Consider the following 20,153-nt stretch of genomic DNA (forward strand, 5'->3'; position numbering starts at 1 on the left):
AGCCCGTGGCCAGGACACCCAGGGATAAGAAGGGAAATGAGGAATTCTGGCCAGGAATAAGGTGCCAGATTTTAGCAGCATGGGATTAGACTCACACACGAAGAGGTGAGACGGAGCCGCAGAGGGAGAGGCACCGCTGCGGAGAGCAGCGCTATGGATGCGCTCCACACCGGAGGAGAGATGCATGGGTGCCTCCTCTCCTGTCCAAGCCTGGGAAGTCACCTGAGGTCCCCACGCTTGCAGCAACGCGTCCTTTGCTCCCCCGGGGACAATGCCCAACTTATCCCACGCTGGAGATGCAGCCCTGGCAAGATAAGACCCTTGGGCATCATCTCCAGGTTTTGAACCAGTCTAAAGGTGGCAGGGAAGCACCTAAAGCATGGGGACAGAGGACACTGCAGGCAATAAGAGACAGCTGCTCCCAGGATCTTCCTTTAATGGGCACATTTCTGCCCCAAAGCCTTGCTCCCAAACCAAAAAGCACCTCCTCTCCTCAGCCCTTGCTCGCTCCAAGCCGGAGCAGGAACCAGGAGGAAAAATGTCCAGATCTGGCTGTTTCTTTGCAGGGAGAAGTGTTAGTATTCCACTGGTATTTTTACTTCCCAGTGGGAGGGAGGCATTACACACCACTTCCAGTGGGTATTTTCAGAAAGCCACCTGCTCCTCACCATTGTGCACAAACACAATGGTTCTGCAGCAAAAAGCTTATCAGACAAGGAGCCAAAATCTCGGCTGGGTCCTTGGGGTGTACAGCGCAGAGGATGGAGAACACCCCTGCAGGGGATGGCACCTCAACCTGGTCACGGACACCGGTTTACAGCACCATGGCACCCCTTGGAGCGTGTTGGATCAGTCCTTTTATGGTTTCTGACTCAGTTTCCCTGTTTCCAACATGGGCTATGTCCTCACCTGACCTCCATTTATTGCAAGGAGGAATGTGGCACATGAAGGTAGTACCGGGATCAAGACACACCAACACGCACACCTCCTGCCTTTGTGCTTCGGGGTGAGACGACAGCCGGAATGAGCCTTGGAGGGGCTCCAAAGCGGATGATCCCTTTGACAAGTGAGATCCCAAAGCGTGGCCAAGACACTCAGCAAGGCCAGGCTCATCTTCAAGCTTCATCTCTGGAGCCAAAAACACAACCCAGGGGAGAGAGGACAACGGGTCTGCAGGGTGCTGCTGAACCCATGAGGATCCCAGGGTGGCCAGGAGCTCACAAGGAAGCCACACAAGGGCATGCAGCCACTATAAGAAGCCCCCAAGCTGGATCTCACCTGCTGAAGCCCTGCCCCGGCAGGCAGAAAGGGTTACCCCAAACCATCAGAAACACAATCCCCCCAATCCTGTCACCTGCACCCAGGGTGGATTCCCACAGAGAGCCAACAGCATCACTGGAAGGATGGGACTGCCACAGAAACAGCGATGCCTTCAATGGGTGAGCGATGGGAAACCACTTGATGCCAGGAGCCTGACTCCCTGGAAGGGAGGAGAAGGATGTGCCTGGTGCATCACCCCGAGCTCACATCCCTCTTCCAGGATGTGGTCTGCCCTCGGATCCAGCCACAGACACATGGAGGAGCGTTAACAGCAACCGACACGACATGAAAAAGCCACAATTTGGTTCCAATCGTTTCCTCTTTCAGTAGTTGGTCCATTGGCCGCCCCTGTGTGTGCACGTGGCTGTTTCATCCCTATTAGTACAACCTTGCAATCAAACCTATGTCTTCGGCTCTGTTGGGACAAAGCCCTTGACTTCTGCTTCATGTCAGGTTGTTTTAAAGAAGCAGCAGAGGAAAATGCAATCAGAGCTCTTCTGGAAGCAGCATGTTGAGATGAACCAGCCCTACATGAATCTGCCATCCCTGGAGACATCCCAGGCCAGGCTGGATGTAGCTGTGGGCAACCTGCTCTAGTTGAAGATGTCCCTGCTCATTGCAGGGGCTTGCACTAGATGAGCTTTGAAGCTCCCTCCCAACCCAAACTATGCTATAGAATCATAGAATCATAGAATAGTCAGGGCTGGAAAGGACCTTAAGATCATCCAGTTCCAACCCCCCTGCCATGGGCAGGGACACCTCACACTAAACCATGGCACCCAAGGCTCTGTCCAACCTGGCCTTGAACACCACCAGGGATGGAGCACTCACAGCTTCCCTGGGCAACCCATTCCAGTGCCTCAGCACCCTTACAGTAAAGAACTTCTTCCTTAGATCCAATCTAAACTTCCCCTGTTTCAGTTTGAACCCGTTACCCCTTGTCCTGTCACTACAGTCCCTGATGAAGAGTCCCTCCCCAGCATCCCTATAGCCCCCCTTCAGATACTGGAAGCTGCTCTGAGGTCTCCACGCAGCTTCTCTTCTCCAGGCTGAACAGCCCCAACTTTCTCAGCCTGTCTTCATACAGGAGGTGCTCCAGTCCCTGATCATCCTTGTGGCCTCCTCTGGACTTGTTCCAACAGTTCCATGTCCTTTTTATGTTGAGGACACCAGAGCTGCACACAATGCTCCAAGTGAGGTCTCATGAGAGCAGAGTAGAGGGGCAGGATCACCTCCTTTGACCTGCTGGTCTATTCTATGACTATGAAGGGGAGCACTGGGATCCCAGCACTGGGGCTGGGATCCAGCCCAAGGTGGGTGCAGAGGGAACAAGGCGAGGGCAGGTAGCCTGTAACCATGAAGAGAAATCATGAGCTTGTCCCAGAGGTGGCATCACTGCAAGAGTCCCCTCTCCTTTGGGCAAGTGAGGCTCGGTGCCTCCCTCTCCCCACTGCCAGGGCAGAGACTCGAGGGGTGGCCAGTGATTCTCTGTGAGGTTTTGCCACAGACACCTCCCTCCCACCCCCATGACACTGCTGAGGAGTTATTTATTGCATTCGGGGCCTCCTCCCTGCTGCCAAACCAGCCCCTGCCCTGCTTTAGTCACCCACCCGAGCACTCACTGGTGCTAATTTATGCAGCGACGGGGGAAGAGGCACCAGCTGAAATCACAGAATCCCAGTCAGGTTGGGAGGGACCTTAAAGCTCCTCTAGCTCCAACCCCTGCCACGGGCAGGGACACCTTCCACTGGAGCAGCTTGCTCAGAACCACATCCAGCCTGGCCTGGAATGGCTCCAGGGATGGGGCAGCCACAGCTTCTCTGGGCACCCTGTGCCAGGATTTTACCACTCATGCTCCAGCCCCAGCTACTACCATGCCCACTCAGTGATCCTGGTACCCATTGTGCTTGCCACAGTCCCCATAGTGCCTGCTCAGCACTGTTCCTTGTTCCTCTGCCTCAGCACCTGATGTAGGGATGCTCAGCATCACACTGGAAGAGCAGAGATTGGCCAGAGGGAATCCACTGCCCCAGTACCTGAGCTAGGGATGCTCAGCACCGTGCTGGATGAGCAGAGACTGGCCAGAGGGAATCCACTGCTCCAGCACCCGATCTAGGAATGCTTAGCATCGTGCTGAATGAACAGAGACTGGCCAGAGGGAATCCACTGCCCCAGCACTGTTCAGCTGGTTTGAGGGGTTTGAAACCACGGTGCAAGGTTGAAAGTGAGGGAACTAACACAGAGTTACCCCAGGACATGTGGCCAGTGTCGCTGCTTGCAGGAGCCGAGGGGCAGCAGAGCTCTCATCTGCACATTTACTGTCACAAAAAGCAGCCTGGGCTTTAGTTCAGCTCAATTTCCAGCTTGCTCCCTCTTAAAATGTCAGCTCTGTGGAGCCAGGCTAATGCAGTGAGTGTGTCCCTGCCAGCAGCCGCCACTGCAGCCTGAGCACAGCCCTGTGCCTGGCACCAAGAGCCCCGGGAGCTTTGCCCTTGTCTCCACTGAGCTTCCCCAGCCATGCCCAGCTCACCCAAGAAGACCTTTGTGGTGGTGGCCCCAACCACGCCATCATCATCATGAGCCTGGCCCCTGTTTCTATCCATCACTCCTAAAGAGCACCCAAGAAGCATCAATCCCCTTTACTCCCACGGGCACAAAGCCTCAACACAGCACTCTGCAATCCTCAACCCAGCACTTGGAGGACCTCCTGCACACACTGAGCTGGGACAAGTGGGAACTGCGCTTACAGCTCCGCAGGCTCTTGAAGAGATGACATGGAGGTAATTACACGGGGGCATGAGTGGCTGGAGGAGATGCAGGGCAGTGGGTCCCATCCTGGTCCCTCTGTCTGAGCAGTGCTCCTTTGGGTACTCCAAAACATGGGGACCAGGAAACCTTAAAATCCCTGGTGGGGGATGAAGGGAAGGGGATGACCCAAAGTGTTGGCAACACATCTGCTGCTTGAGATGATGATGAAAAGCAAGCAGCGTATGGAAGCTCACAAGCCAAGAAGATGGACACAGGCTTGGGAGTCCCTCTCCACACACAGCTCAAGCACAGCAGCTGAGCCAGCATCTTCTAGAAGGTTCAGTGACAGCTTTAAATTCCTGGCTTCTTTACATGATTCTGGGGCATTCACTGAGTGATGCTCAGGATGTGCGCACCTGAGAGAACTCCTGGTGTTGTCTCCATTGGGTACATGCACCAATTGATCACAACCAGTTTTGGAAGGGGCCTGGTTTGGGCAGCTCAAGCCCTTCCCTGCCCAAATACAGTGATTCAAGGCCAGCTCCTCTGAAATGATGCTTGCTGCTGGGTTCCACCTTGCTACCACCCATGGTAGGACCTTCAGTCTAGGCAGACAGAGCAGCAACACCTTCCTGACACAGAAAACCACCCAGTGCAGGAGCACAAAAGGATGGAGTTTGCCCTGGATGCAGCATCCTGCAAATGGGAGCTGGGATTTTCATGCATTGTCCTTTGCAAAGGGTTTGGCCCTGCTGAAGGCCGTGGTGGGCTTCAGGCTTGACTGGCCTCGGGCAAAGCGTTCACCTTGGGGTACAGATGTTAAGAGCCACCCTGTAGATGTGCCAGCATCATGGCCTAGCACAAAGGGCTGCCTGAAGACCCTTTCTCCCCACCAGCATCACAACCACACCTCCTGGTCACCATGTTTCAGCTCAGCAGAGCCACCTCCACCCATTTGGACCTGCTCAGAGCAGACAGCCCAGGATAACCCAAGGGCTGGGCTCATCTCCAGCAATGCACTGCATCCTTACAGCTGATGCAGAACACAAAACCTCTCCCACCCCAGATGTGGAATCAACCTGAACAAGACTCATCTCTCCCTACAGCCAAAGCCACCTTTCCCCCAGGCACTGGGTCCCTGTGGCACCTTTACAGGTCCAAATCCCTCCACGCATAAAGGGGGCATAGATAGGAGCCCACCTTGCTCCTAGATCTCAAGGGATTTCCAAAGAGCACTGGCCAAGCCTGAAGGCTCAAAGAAGATAAGGACTAAATCTTCCAGAGAAATGGAAGAACCTAATTCCTGAAGCCCAAGAACCAACTGTCCTCCCAGATTGGGTCTCACCATCTCCTCTGTCCTTAGCAAAGTACATGGCCATCTTTCAGCTGTGTCTGCTCAGAGGAACATGGGACAGGAGAAGACAAGAGGATTTCGGAGTCAGTCTTGTCTCATGAAGGGGAGCAGATGAGTTTGCTGCTGGGACTGGTGCTCTGAAAAGCAATTACACATGAAGCCATCCCCATGGACTGTGCCCAGAGCCCGAATCAGCCTGGGTTTGGGTTTTAATTACCCCCGATTCGGTGCCTGTTCCCCACGTCCCTGCAGACAGCGATTTAATTATTACAGACACGGCTTCCCAGCAGCAGCTTCCTCAGTGGATTGCTCAGCTCTGAGCTCCTCGGTCCCATCCTTCTCACCGCCAGTGAAGGGGAGGCTGGAGACAACAAACCCCTTCCTGCACCCAGCTCCTGAGCAGCAGCCGCTGCCAAGCCCTTCTCCTGCCTTTATCCATGTCTCACACGAGGAAGCTCAGCTTCAAACATACCCCAAACACTGCATCATTGAATCACAGAATGCCTCAAGTTGGAAGGGACCCATAAGGATCATCAAGTCATCGAATCACAGAATCAAAGCTGGTCTTGCCTTCCCAACATCGAGCCTTCTTACCCAGCAGACCACGAGTAGGTGTAGAGGCCAAGCAAGGTGAAAAGGATGCACCATGAGCTGGGACATGGAGCCACTGCTGTGTTTGCCCCCGTAATGAGATCTCATGTTTGGGCATCCCCTGGGAGAAGGGAGCCCAGGGGGACCTGGTGAGGATCCTGCTCATGGCTAGGCTACAAGTGCCCTTGTGCTCTCTGCAGGGTTGGTGCCACCTTCCTGTGTTGGGAAGATCAACAAGGAAGAGGGGACCAGGCAGAGAACAAGGCATGGCTCCCTATGGCAAGCCCTATCTGCTCCTCCAGCCATGGGACCAGGCAGGCACCATGCTGAGGTCCAGCAAGGCTCCAGGTCTGAGGGCCAAAGGCTGACAAGAGAACAGAACAGGAGGGCCAAAAGAGACACCAGATGTCCATGCAAAGAGAAGGACACGGCACGCTGAGGGGGAAACCTTCAGGGTGCAGCTCTACAACACAACTTGGTGCCAACAAGCAGCATCTCATGGGCAGAAAAGCCAAGCCCCAGCTAAACTGCCACGCAGAGAGGTTGCTTCCACATTGCAAGAGCTGGGCAGAGCATTTCCATGCTGCAGGGCTTCAGCAAACCCCCCTCCCCAGCATGGCACGATCCCTCTCCCCACGTAAGGCTGGGACAGGAGGGCACATGCTCATGAGAGACCTCATCCCGTGTTGCAAAGGGCAATGAGCTCCAAGGTCATGCCAAGAAGCACTTTGGTCCTTTCCCACCGATGCATCTGAACTCCTGACTGCACACTGTGCTTCTCCCAGGCCTCCCAAGATTTCCCTTGGGCCAATATAATCGTAAAACTATGGAATGGTTTGGGTTGGAAAGAAACTTAAGATCATCCAGCTCCAACCCCTGCCACGGGCAGGGACCCCTTCCACTGGAGCAGCTTGCTCCAAGCCCTGTGTCCAACCTGGCCTTGAACACTGCCAGGGATGGGGCAGCCACAGCTTCTCTGGGGTCCACCCCAGAGACACCAATACAAGAGTGAGCAGAGGGAGAGTAAAAGCTGTGATGACACAAGCCCTTTAGTGTCATTTCCTTAAGAAACCAGGCTAAAGAAGATGGGAGTGGAAGCGACACACAAGAGAAAGAGATTTTCATTAACCTAATCAAACCGCCTGGAATATGATAACAGAGGCAATAACAGACACCTCCCCTCTGGCCAAGGACAAAGAAAGACTTCCTGGTTAGGAAAAAGAAGAAGAAAATTGGAGTAGAAGAAAGGAAATGACCAAAAATTGGCTAAAATGCCAGATGTTATTAAAAAGCCTTCATGCAGAGAGAAATAACAACTGATGGGAACAGGGATATGATGGGGGAAGTAAAACATCTGGAGAACAAGCGGGATGGGTAGCAAGCACCTGAGTACGGCTCTGCTCACCCTTGTGACCACAGGGGTGGCTGACTCCTGCGGGTGACCTGTGAGATGCTTTGGGTGCTGAGAGGCACCAGCAGCCTTTGGGTATCCCCCCTCAACCCCAGCCCAGCGAGTCCCATAGGAGCTGTGGTGAAATGCTTTCATATTCTGAAGCATCCCATTCCTGTGAGGGTGCTGAGGCGCTGGCCCAGGGTGCCCAGAGAAGCTGTGGCTGCCCCATCTCTGGCAGTGTTCAAGGCCAGGTTGGACACAGGGGCTTGGAGCAAGCTGCTCCAGTGGAAGGGGTCCCTGCCCGTGGCAGGGGTTGGAGCTGGAGGAGCTTTAAGGTCCCTTCCAGCCCGAACCAGGCTGGGATTCTCTGATTCTTTACAGAGATCCTCCTCCTGCTCTCCTGCCACCCCCAGGCCACATTGCTGCTGTAGCACATCGCAGGGTCCCTGCTCTGACTGCTTGAGGAGAGCAGTGTGGATGCCTCCTTGCTTTCTCAAGCACTTGCAGCCCCATCAGCACGGCTGCCAGCATCCCAAGTGGAAAAGCAAATGGAGCAATCCCTCTGGCATCCCTATGAGCTTCCCCTTGTGAGGGGACAGCCACACCTCCAGCCTCCCAAGGACCTCCCCGAGCCGGAGCATCCGCAGGCAGAGCCCACACTGGGCAAGGCAAACACGGCCCCGGCTCTTCCCAGCTCCGGAGCTGTCAGGAGACGAGGGTCTGGGCTGTGCCAGTGTCACGCAGCATTGCGGGAGCACGGCAGAGGCAGCTCCATCCCGGGCTGCAGCCACGCTGGGAGCTGCTCTTGCTCTCCCAGCACTGACACAAAGCCCCTTCCATGCTCCAGCACTGGTCCTTCCCAGCCCAGCCGCCTCTCCAGCATCTCCCGAGCAGCAGCAGGAGCTTTGCAGGCAGGAGCGACGCGGATTCCCTGTGGCAGTCTCCCCTCTTGGCAGCTCTCCTTTGCTTCCCCAGCCGCCCCTGAGCTGCATCTGCACACAACATCCCTCTGAGCCCCTTCGGCACAGACCCCAGTGTGCACAGCCCAGCCCCAGCTCTCCATGGAGGCAGACACACACGTCCTTGCGTTGGCTCCGCGTTAAGGCACACGCATTTCAAGGTACACCAGGTCAGCCCACGTGGAGTCAAGAGTCCTCAGGATGGAGGAAGTCTGGGCACTGAGTGATGGAGGTCCTGCCACATCTTGGTCTGAGTGCCCATGTGCTGGCTCTTGATGGGTCACTTGTCCCCACGGCGGGGCAGCAGCGGAGCCTCTCTGGCATCTCCAGTGGTTGGAGTTCCTCCTGCTTGCAGCGGGGAGAGGAGGAAACCAAGCGGGCAGAGTGGGCTCTGCGATGGTTTCTCACCTTTGCAGCCTCTAAGAATAGACTTGTTTTCTTTCCAAGGCTGGGCAATTATCAGTGCTTGGCCTGACCACACTGCAGCAGGGTGCAGGGATTCCAGGTACCAGCCCTGTGTGCTTCACGCCAGTGCTCACCCACTGCTCCAGGCTGCCTTTACAGCTCAGAAACAAACTCCCCCCAGCAGCATAAGGGTTTATTGCATGGACACAGAGAGAGGAAAATCCAAATACCTTCAATGCAAACCCCCCGAAAGAAACACAACCATTTACAGCATCACTCATGTTTTATAGCCTCAGCACCTCCCAGCCACACTTCAGTTTTCACATCCATCGCATTCAGCACCACTCCAAAAGCCTGCTTGCTTCTGCATCACACACCAGTCTGCCCAGTGCCCCGTATGCACTGAAAACACAGCATGGTCTCTGTATTCACCCATTAAAGACAGACCCAGCTGCTCAGACCAAAGCAGTATTCCACATCCCAAACCCAGACACGGAAATGTCATTGATGTATTTCTTGCAAGACGGATGGAATAGACACCTGGGGCACACACATGGAAGGTTACCAGGGATGGAGGCAGCACAGGGCGTTTGACAGCTCCTAGAGCATGCAGGTGTTTGGACACAAGAGCATCCTCATTGGTAACCTCCACTCTCCTCACCGCAGGGACAGCTCAGGGATGTGGAGGGTGATGGGCTGGGTGGGATTTTGGAAGTGCCTTTCCCATGCCATGTGTGGATAATGCCAAGGCCAGCAGCAACGATGGCATTTGCTTTGGTGGCTGTTGAGGGTCCATCTCTTTGGCAAAAGGATGAGTTTTGGGGGGTATTTTGCTCGATGCTACCTCAGGGATGAGTTCCCCCTCCTGGAACACTGATTAACACCTCACAGCACGGGTAAGAGCAATCAGTGCTCATTGAACCCAAAGGTCAACCCAGCCGCTACGCTCCTGACAGCCCCAGGCTGGGGAGCAGAATCTCACCCTTTGCAGCGTAACAGATGCCCTGCACTGAGCCATGCAGCAACACTGAAGTAAAAAATGGTGGCTGTACAATAGCCAAGTCATTTGAGAATGAAAGAGCTGGTATTTTTAGGCAGCAGGAGCAGTGTGGGAGAGATCTCCAAGTGCAGACTGATGCCATTTGCTGCAGGGCACTTCCAATGAGATTTATTGACGACGTGTGATTTGAAAGCGACACCAGCGCTCGGGAAGAGCCACGCAGTGATCAGCAACGCTGGGGCTCAGTTCTGCTTCATCTGAAGAGACAAAATCCCTTCGGATACACGGCAACACAAAGGACATGCAGCACGAAAGGCATTTCTGCTTGCAGAGATGCTGTGCCTGCCACCTCTAAAAATGGCCACCACGGAAGTCTTGGAACTGAACAAAATAGAAGCAGATGATGCAAAGGGGACAAAATGAGCTTTGTTTTTAATATGGCATCCCCAAAGTGTTGGCAATAATCGAGGATTCCATCCAGGTTTTCATGCTGGGGAGGAGGAAAGAGAAGTCTTCTCTCTCCATCAAACACTACCTGCTCTCTGGGTGGCACATCTGAGTGTCAGACAGGTAACAGCAGCAAAGCACACCCTTTCTGGAGCTGGGCTTGAAGGGAAGACAGCTCAGATGAGGAGAGATCATAGAATCAGACTAGTTTGGGTTGGAAGGGACCTTCAAAGCTCACCTAGTCCAATATCCTGCAATGAACAGAGACATCTTTAACTAGAGATGAGCCTTCTGGCTCCAGTTAACACATAAATGGGTTAAAAGGAGTTAAGCCACATTATTCTGCACATGGTGACTGGGGAGCCCAAGCCCCCAGAAGGGTTCAGGAGGTGCTTCCCCAAGGGATGCTGGCAGTGTCCTTATGACCTCGCTCCGGCCCCTGTGTCCCAACGCAGCTCACGGGCACCTGCCTCCAGGTGCTGGCGAGGAGCGAGGGCAGCAGCGCTTAGCAGGCAGATGGGAATCTCCAGGACATCCACCCATCTGCTCTCCAGCACTGCCAGGTTTTCCAAGCGGCAAAGCAGCAGCCAACACGTTTGGTTTGCTCGACACCTCCATGGGTCCTTTAGGGGCTTGGGTTTGCAGCTCCTCTGCCCCCACAAAGCCTCCTGCAGCCCTCCCCAGCCTGCCTTAGCCCTAACACCCGGCTCCCTTTCACCATGCCCTGCCTGCCTCCTCGCTGCAGGAGACGTGGGGATCAGGTCCCATTTTGCCCATGCCAGCAGTGCATCCATGGTCGGACATCGCTACCACAGAAGCTTTGAGGGTGGCACAGGGACAGGATCTCTACTGCAACCAGTAGAGATTCAGCTGACAGTGGTGCCATCCTCAGCCAGGGTGGGCAACACGTTACTGGTACAGCGGAATGGCAAAGGCACCATCAGTGCCACATCCCAGCGATGGCCACAGGAGCCCTGGTCAGAAACCAGTTGCAGCAACAGTCGGAAGCCTCATGGAAACAATCTGTCACGCAGACAGCGGAGGAAAGCAGGATCTGGCTGTGCCACCCTCACATTTCATTCCCAACACCCATTCCCAAGATGGGGAGCTCAGCTTCGCAGCGTGCCAGGGAAAGCAAACTCAGCAGCACCACAGCTACCTCATCCTGCAGAGAAACTGGCCATGACACCACAGCTTCCCAAGCCTTGGAACACTGCCCTGTACTCCCCAAACCCAGGTCTCACCCAGGGACACCCATAGGCTGGCCGAGTGCTCCCTTGGATAGAGCAGGAATTTCAAGGCACAGTGTTCTCCATCACCCCAGAGACACAAGGCTTGGGTCTCTCCCAAGGACATGAGGGCACAGAGCCCATATTCCCCGGCTGTGGGGCTCTGGCTTGAGCTGAGCTCCCCGAGTGGGATCACAGGACAAGGAGCCGTCAAAGGGCTCTATGTGACTTGGCTCCCCAAACCGGGAATGTCATCTCACAACCTCGCCCGGAGGATTCACACTCGCACGCGGCACTTGCGCGCTATGTGGGACAGTTCGGGACCAGAATAACTTCCTCTCCTGGCTCAGCAGCGTGTGAATACATCAGCCACAGCCAAAAATAACCTCTGGACCCTTCTGACTTCTTCCTGCAAACCAGGCTGGAGAGATGCTAGAAAGAGGGCAAGATGTGGTTAAGTAGAGCTGCCAGGGTGTTTTTACAGGGTGTTTTACAGGGTGGATTTACCTGCGTTATTGAGGCTGTAAACTCTGCACGAGCCCATCTTTCCCCTCCCTGTCTGCAGCCCCTGGCACCATTAATTCCTGCCTGGAGAACAGGAGCAGGCACCACCACCAAACCGATTTAATTCATGATGACAAGCTTGGGCTCGCGTTTATGACACCTGTGCTAATGCCACCAGCAAGGCTATAAACACCCTTCCTGATTTCGGAAGCCAGAAAGACCAGGAGAGGATGTGTGTGAGGATGCTCTGCACTAATAAGACTCCCAGAAAGGTGAGTTTTGGGCAGGCAGCAGGGCCAAACATCCCCTTCTCCCCAGGCTCCGGCTGTGCAATGCACAGCCCAGCTCCCACCTCTTGGCTATGGAGTCCCTCAGGTCCCCACAGCATCACGTTTTTCCTGTCCCAGCACAGGAGTTGCATGAGGAACGATGCTGGCCAGGGAGGGAAAACCCATCTGGAATTCAGGAGAAAAGCCATTTCTATCAAGAAAGGGTGGAAATGAGAGTGAGAAATCAATACGGCTGATGCATGGGCAGCGATTTGGGGAGGGGGTCCCTCCCCCTGCTAAGCCATCCTGCCCTGGCGATGGATCCCATCCCCTTGGGAGGCTGGAGAGAGCATCCAGGCAGCAAGAGCATCCTTCCCTGCTGCACAGCAGTCGCAATGGATGCATGGGGGAAATGAGCTCTCATCCCCCACTTGTTTTCTGCTTTCTGGATGCAATTACAGGCAGCCACCCAGCCGGTACCTCCTCACGCTTGCTAAAGCAGCATGGCACAAACTGAAAACCAGGAGCTGAAAAAAAACCCTCAATCTGCATTTCAGATCAATTCCAGCCCTGTCAGTCCTTGCAGGATTACATTGCTGGAGACAACGACACAGGAGCTCATTTAAAACACCAGGGGGGAGATTCAGGAAAGGAAAAGCAACTTGGAGGGCACAGAGGCAGGACCCTCCTGGCCAGTGACTTTTCATAGACTCATAGAACCCCAGACTGGTTTGGATTGGAAGGGACCTTAAAGCTCATCCAGTCCCAACCCCTGCCACGGGCAGGGACCCCTTCCACTAGAGCAGCTTGCTCCAAGCCCCTGTGTCCAACCTGGCCTTGAACACTGCCAGGGATGGGGCAGCCACAGCTTCTCTGGGCACCCTGGGCCAGCGCCTCAGCACCCTCACAGGGAAGAGCTTCTGCCTAAGAGCTCAGCTCAGTCTCCCCTCTGGCAGGTTAAAGCCATTCCCCTTGGCCTGTCCCTACAGGCCCTTGTCCCGTCCCTACAGGCCCTTGTCCCAAGCCCCTCTCCAGGTTTCCTGCAGCCCCTTTAGGCACTGGAGCTGCTCTAAGGTCTCCCCTTCAGGAGCCTTCTCTTGTCCAGGCTGCCCCAGCCCAGCTCTCTCAGCCTGGCTCCAGAGCAGAGCTGCTCCAGCCCTCGCAGCATCTCCATGGCCTCCTCTGGCCTCGCTCCATCAGCTCCACATCCCTCTGGTGCTGCTGCCCCAGAGCTGGATCAGGGCCGCAGGGGGGGTCTCCCCAGAGCACAGCAGAGGGGCAGGATCCCCTCCCTGCCCTGCTGCTCACGCTCTGGGGGTGCAGCCCAGCACACGGGGGGGTTCTGGGCTGTGAACACACTTTAGGAGGAGTTTGGGCACCAACCATCAAGATACCTCCATCTTCCTGCTGTGGGATGGAAATCGCTGCTCCATGCATGGAAACCAGAGATGAACACCCGCATCATTCCCTGGGGCATCCCCACTGTGCAGCCTGAGCTGAGAGCTTTCCCATGTCCCCACATGGATTTTAACCGGCTTGACCACAGCACAAACTGCAGCAAAAGCCACCTCTATCAGCACAACTTTTTTTAGCCAAGAGCCTTGAATCATTCCTTCACGACTCTGCTCCAGATGGGCCCAACGCAGACCTGTCCCCCAACGCTGCAGTTGTTCCATGTGATATTTTCCCTTCCTCCCTCCCAAATGCCAGCTCGTGTGAGCACACCCACATGCACCCACTTCCAAGCCTTTTGGCATCCTTTGCTCACAGAGGAGCCCCTTTAAGCACTGAAAACTCCCAAGCACATCCCTCAGGAGCCTGGTCAGGGCTTGGACCCACCTGCAGAGCCCATGCCAGAGCCCTCAGCCTTGCCCTGGAGCATCACCCCACACTTAAGTGCATGGCATTTCAGAGAAAGCATCTGTGTGGGGTTGTTACTGCATTTAACACCTCTCTGCGAGGAAAAGTGGAAAATGGAGCCAACATCCTTCCCCTCCGGTTAATAGCCCAGAGATCAGACCTCCAGGCTCCCTTCTGGGAGCCATATGGGAAACCTCAGACTCACCGAAGCATTCCTTAGGTGGAACTGTGAAATAAGGCTCCGAGGTTTGCAGCCGTGTTCTGCTTGGCTGCAAAGCACGAAGTGGCACTGCCCAGGCAGAGGGCAGACTCATGGCAAAGTCCCTCCCTGTCCCCAGAGAGTGGAGATCTCCTGAAGCACTTCCAGCTGGGTCCTGGTTTGGGTTGAGCTCTCTTTGAGGCTCCAGAGCTGCCTCCCGCAGCTTCAGTGCAAGCTCCCCGCTCCAACCCAGTGCCAGGCTCTTCCCCAGCACTGACTCACGGCTACAATCTCTCCACCCAGCACACCAGGACCCCAGCACCCACCCAGCTCCCGCTCACTCAGCCTCCTCCTCACACCACCATCCCCATCGCTTTCCCCTGCACCCCAGTGGGAGCTGCCCGACAGGGCCAGGCTTCAGCAAAAAAAGGGCCCTCAAAAGATACAGGGGGGGTTTCAGAGTGGTTTTTACTCCCGGCACCTTCTGAGACAGTTGAGGCAGGCAGGAACCCGAATCCCAGGAGGTTCAATCCTGCAGCATCACTTCAACTGCTGGGGAGCACCAAGGCACAGCAAAAGCAAGACCCGTTCACCCTTGCCACAAAGGTGCACAGACACAGACAAGTCACTTAATCCCACATGTGCCAAGCCACAGCTGGCTGGCCACCCCAAAAAGCCAGATCCATCCATCAGTCCCACCACCAATGTCTCAGGAACCTGCCAGTTTAGAGGCTCCCCCTTCGCTCCAGCCAGTGATACAGGTCCCGGACTTCTGGCCTGTCTCATGGAAGAGATGCAGGAGGCGCAAGCACTGAAGCTGGGAAGTCATCTATGGACCTGAGCACCTCTGGGTGGATGGGGACAGCATCAGTGTGCTGTTCCCACAAGGAAGCCCCAGAGATCCATCCTATTTGCCCACCAGCAGTGTCCTGAGATGCAGGGAGCAGCACATTGTGGTGTCCTCAAGAGCACAGACACCTGAGACTCCCAGACCATTAGAGCTATGAAGACACCAACAATTCATCTCCTCTAAAGCCCAGGAGCACCACAACCACAAAACTCCCAAACTACACAGGCATGTTCATCCAGGTACCAACCTCCAGCTCACACCTCGTGGTGGTGTCAACCCCACCAGCAGAACCTCAGTCCAGCATCCAAGGAGATGGCGGCAAACGAGCTTAAATGAATACGTTGCCAAGCCTGACTTGGCCAAACCCAGGGCATCCCCAGAAGGTTTTACAGAGCTTTAACAAAACCCAGCTTCCTAAGCCAATTGCTGTTATAATGATGCAATTTAGGGGATAAACAAGCCCTTCAAGGCTGGTTATTCCAGAGAAAATCATGGTGTCTGGAGGCAGCTTGCCACCACCGTGACGAGACAGCACCAGCAGAGGCTGGGAACCAGTGTGAGCCCAGCTGGAGCTAACCCTGCTCCTTGATGCTCACTGAGCCGGTCCAGCCCTGAGCACTGTGAGCATCTGCCCAGTGCCAACATCCACATCCAGGCTGGAGCAGTTTGGTGAGCATCTGCCCAGTTCGGAGCTGGACCAGCATAATGAGCATCTACCTGGTGCTGAGCTCTGGGCAGAACCAGCCCCGTGTGCATCTGTGTAGCAAGCATCCATGCCCATGAACTGCTCCAGGCCGGAGCTCGGTGCCAGGCAGATGCTTTCCAGGGCTGATACAGCCCAGAGCTCAGCACTGGGTGGATGCTTCCAGGGAGGATGCTCCAGGGCTGGAGACAGCACTGAGGAAATGAGAGGAGCAGAAGGCCAGGAGAAGGCCAGGCTAGGACCAGTCTCACCAGGATGTCTGCCCTTCCCATCAGCACAGGGTGAAAGCTTTGTTGGGTGCAAGGGTGCAAAGGGACAGCTTGGGACCACACTGGGGGGCTGCCAGGGGCAGAGAGTAGCTGGAAAATCATGGACGCCCCCCTCTCGGCTTACAGGAATCGCTTCCCTCCACACCATGCAGCCTCCCGGGTGCGGATGTGCCCACCCCTTCGCCCCTCCTGCCTGCAAACCCTTAAGATGGGGCAGCACATCCACCAACCTCAGCCCTCCCAGTGTGGGGCCAGTGGTGCAGCGGGATGAGCACCCCTCTGGCTCAGCTGGGGAGCAGAGAACATCAATCCATCCCAACCCAGCTCACGGGCGAGGATGACACCCCCCAACTCAGCATCAACCCAGGGAAAAGGGGCAGCTCTGCACCCCCCCCCCCCCCGAATCTGACACCCCCTCCATGGGGTAAGGGGCTGGGAGACCAAGCACCTCCGAACTGAGGTACCCTCCCGGCGGTGCAGAGCATCCCCAGCGGGAGGCGAACAGGGAGCACAGCCGCACCGGTCCAGCATCCCGGGGGGAGCAGAGCATCCCTGCGGTGGGGGGGGTGAGAAGGGTAAAGCCTCCCCGAGCCCGGCCTCACCGGAGAGCGAGGGGGGAGCCGAGCATCCCCACCCGGCCGAAGGGGCCGGAGGCAGCGTGGAGCCGCCCGACCCCGCCCGCACTCACCGGCCACCGAAGTCGCTGGAAGCCGTCGCCGCGCCGCTGCCTCCCGCGGCCCGCCCCGCCCCGCCCACTGCGTCACCAGCCCGCCGGGCCACGCCCCCATGGCCACGCCCCGTGGGGTGAGTTGGGGGTCGGGGGGGACAGGGCAGGAGGCACCCCGGGGTCAGGGCCCCCCCCTTAGCATCACAGAGTCATCAAATCAATGGGGCTGGAAAAGCCCTTTAAGCTCATCCAGGCCAGCCGTTCCCCAGCGCTGCAAAGGCCACCACTAACCCGAGACACTGAGGCCTCGTCTCCACTGTGTGTGAACACTTGCAGGGACGGTGACTGCAGCCCTGCCCTGGGCAGCCTGTTCCAATGCCTGAGCACCCTTTGGGGAAGGAATTGTTCCTCAGCTCCATCTAAACCTGCCCTGGTGCAGCTTGAGGCCGTTTCCTCTTGTCCCATCCCTTGTTCTTGGGAGCAGAGCCCAGCCCCTCCTGGCTCCATCCTCCTGTCAGGCAGTTGTAGGGAGCCATCAGGTCCCCCCTGAGCCTTCTCTTCTCCACACTGAACCCCCCAGGTCCCTCAGCCCTTCCCCATCACACTGTGCTCCAGGCCCTGCACCAGCTCCAGTGCCCTTCTCTGGCCCCGCTCCAGCCCCTCAATGTCTCTCTTGCAGTGAGGGGCCCAGAGCTGAGCACAGGATTTGAGCTGCAGCCTCACCAGCGCTCAGTGCAGAGGCACAATCCCTGCCCTGGCCCTGCTGCCGCACTGGTGCTGATCCAGGCCAGGATGCTGGGGGCTTCCTGGCTGCCTGGGCACAAGCTGCTCATGTTCAGCTCCATCAATCAGCACCCCCAGCTCCTATTCCATGAGCAGTTTCCAGCTGCTCTTCCCCAAGCCTGGAGCATTGCAGGGGGCTGTTGAGGCCCAAGTACAGGACTCAGCACTTAGCCTTCTTGAACCTCATATCACTGGCTACAGCCCATGGGTCTAGCCTGTCCTTGGGGTGATAGAAAACTTGGGAGTGGGAGAGAAATTCCTTGGGGTGGTGACCCAGTGACAACAGAGAACTCTCCTGGGGGGCAGGAAATCCTTTGGGGCTCTGTAGCCCCATAGGGGTACGTCTGTTCAAGGGGTCCCTAGACAGGAGGAGGCAGATCCATGCTGTGGGGCAGCCAGATCCTGAGCATCCATTTCCTCCTGGATTTGGGGACTCCTCCACGTGGGGAGCAAAGGTGGGAGCAGGTAAAGCCCCATCCTCTGTCATGTCCCCTCCTCACCCTGTTGAGGCCCAGCTCCGAGCCATGGGAGAACAAGAAGTATCACCCCTCCTGATTTCAGTGGTGGTTGATGTGTGAGGCCGGACCCTCACCCTTGGCTTCCTCTCTAGGAAGAGCCTCTTGCTCCCTAAATTGGGATTTGCAGCAGAGGCTGTCCATGGACTGCACAGGGAGGCAGCATTAGCAGGTAAGCAATGAATCTGGGCCTCCTGAGCCCACAGGCTGCTGCCCCTACCCTCACACAGCATCGGCATCAGCCCCACTGGAGAAGCAGATGCTCAGTCTGAACATCAGCCAGCCTCAGACATAGAATCACAGAATCATGGAATCATAGAATAGTCAGGGTTGGAAAGGACCTTAAGATCATCCAGTTCCAACCCCCTGCCATGGCCAGGGACACCTTACACTAAACCATGGCACCCAAGGCTCTGTCCAACCTGGCCTTGACCACCACCAGGGATGGAGCATTCACAACTTCCCTGGGCAACCCATTCCAGTGCCTCAGCACCCTCACAGTAAAGAACTTCCTCCTTAGATCCAATCTAAACGTCCCCTGTCTCAGTTTGAACCCATCACCCCTTGTCCTGTCACTACAGTCCCTGATGAAGAGTCCCTCCCCTGCATCCCTATAGTCCCCCTTCAGACACTGGAAGCTGCTCTGAGGTCTCCACGCAGCTTCTCTTCTCCAGGCTCAACAGCCCCAACTTTCTCAGCCTGTCTTCATACAGGAGGTGCTCCAGTCCCTGATCATCCCTGTGGCCTCCTCTGGACTCGTTCCAACAGTTCCATGTCCTTTTTATGTTGAGGACACCAGAACTGCACACAATGCTCCAAGTGAGGTCTGATGAGAGCAGAGTAGAGGGGCAGGATCACGTCCTTCGACCTGCTGGTCACACTGCTTTTGATGCAGCCCAGGATACATAGCTGCCTTCACGTTGCTTTTGTCTCACCCTGGTAAAAACTCATCTGTTTTCCATGTGTCAGAGTTTTCCAAGCAAAGACAACCTCTGCTGTTTAAGACTGTGATACAGTTCTCAGATAACAATCATAATCCAAGGCAAACCTCAGCACCAAGAGCTGGTTGTATTGTCTGCCATTGCCCTCCATTCATACCAATTGTTTTCAAACCAGACGAATTAGAAACAGCATTTCTGTCAAGGAATGGCCTTTCCTGGCTGGGATGATCAGAAGTCTTCTCCACTATCAGATATGTTCTTTGCTGATAAAAGGCTCTCAATGTAATTTATGAACTGCTGAAAGAAACCTAGCCAGGAATGGAAGTTTTTTATGCTGTCAGCTCCTGGCCATGCCTGGAAGCAGAAGAAACGTGGATTGCTCTGTACAATGTGGATTCCTCTGTACCCTGGATGTTCCCTTGCTCCGGGGAGGCACAAAAGCTTGAGCCACAGCCCTGGAAGCATCTCACTGTGGCCCTGGCCTCCCGAGAGCCAACTGATCTCCTGTGGCCCTGTAGTAAAGGAGCACAGGCAGAACACCAGGGCTTGTGCCACCCTGGCTGTTATGGAGATCCCAAAGGGAACCCCCAAGGACTGGCTGGGATTCCCAAGCAGCCATTGTGGAAATCCCAAAGGAAGGGAGTGGGATCATCTCCAGGACTGCCTGGGATTCCCAACCAGCAGCTGCTCCCAGTGGTGCCCAAATCCTCCTTTCAGCGCTGCACAAGCATTCAGGGGGACACAGGCCCTCACAATCAGGCTCCGGGCTGCCACTGCTGCCTTGGATCCCCTTTATGGCTCCATTTGAAGTGAGGTGGCACCAACAAGCACCGTGCACCCAACAGAAACAGTAAACGCAGTTTACCCCAGTGACCACTCATTGCTGCACCCGCAGCCCCGGCGTCACCCACCGCAAGGGTGCGGGGAGGCCGCTGGGAGCTGCCGGCTCCGCTCCTGCTGATGATGGGGTTCAGCCGGGGTACCCCGGGGGGGTGGTGGTGGACACTCAGGGACCGGGGACTCGGGAGGCAGCAGGAGGGGTCTCACGCAGACATTAGCACTGGGGAGTGCTCCCATGGGCTGTGGGTGCAAAGGGAGTCCTTACCGGGAGGACTGGGAAGGGCGGTCACCTCAGAGGTTGTTGTTA

Source organism: Psittacula echo, assembly GCF_963264785.1.
Source record: "Psittacula echo genome assembly, chromosome: 22".
NCBI classification, from domain to species: domain Eukaryota; kingdom Metazoa; phylum Chordata; class Aves; order Psittaciformes; family Psittacidae; genus Psittacula; species Psittacula echo.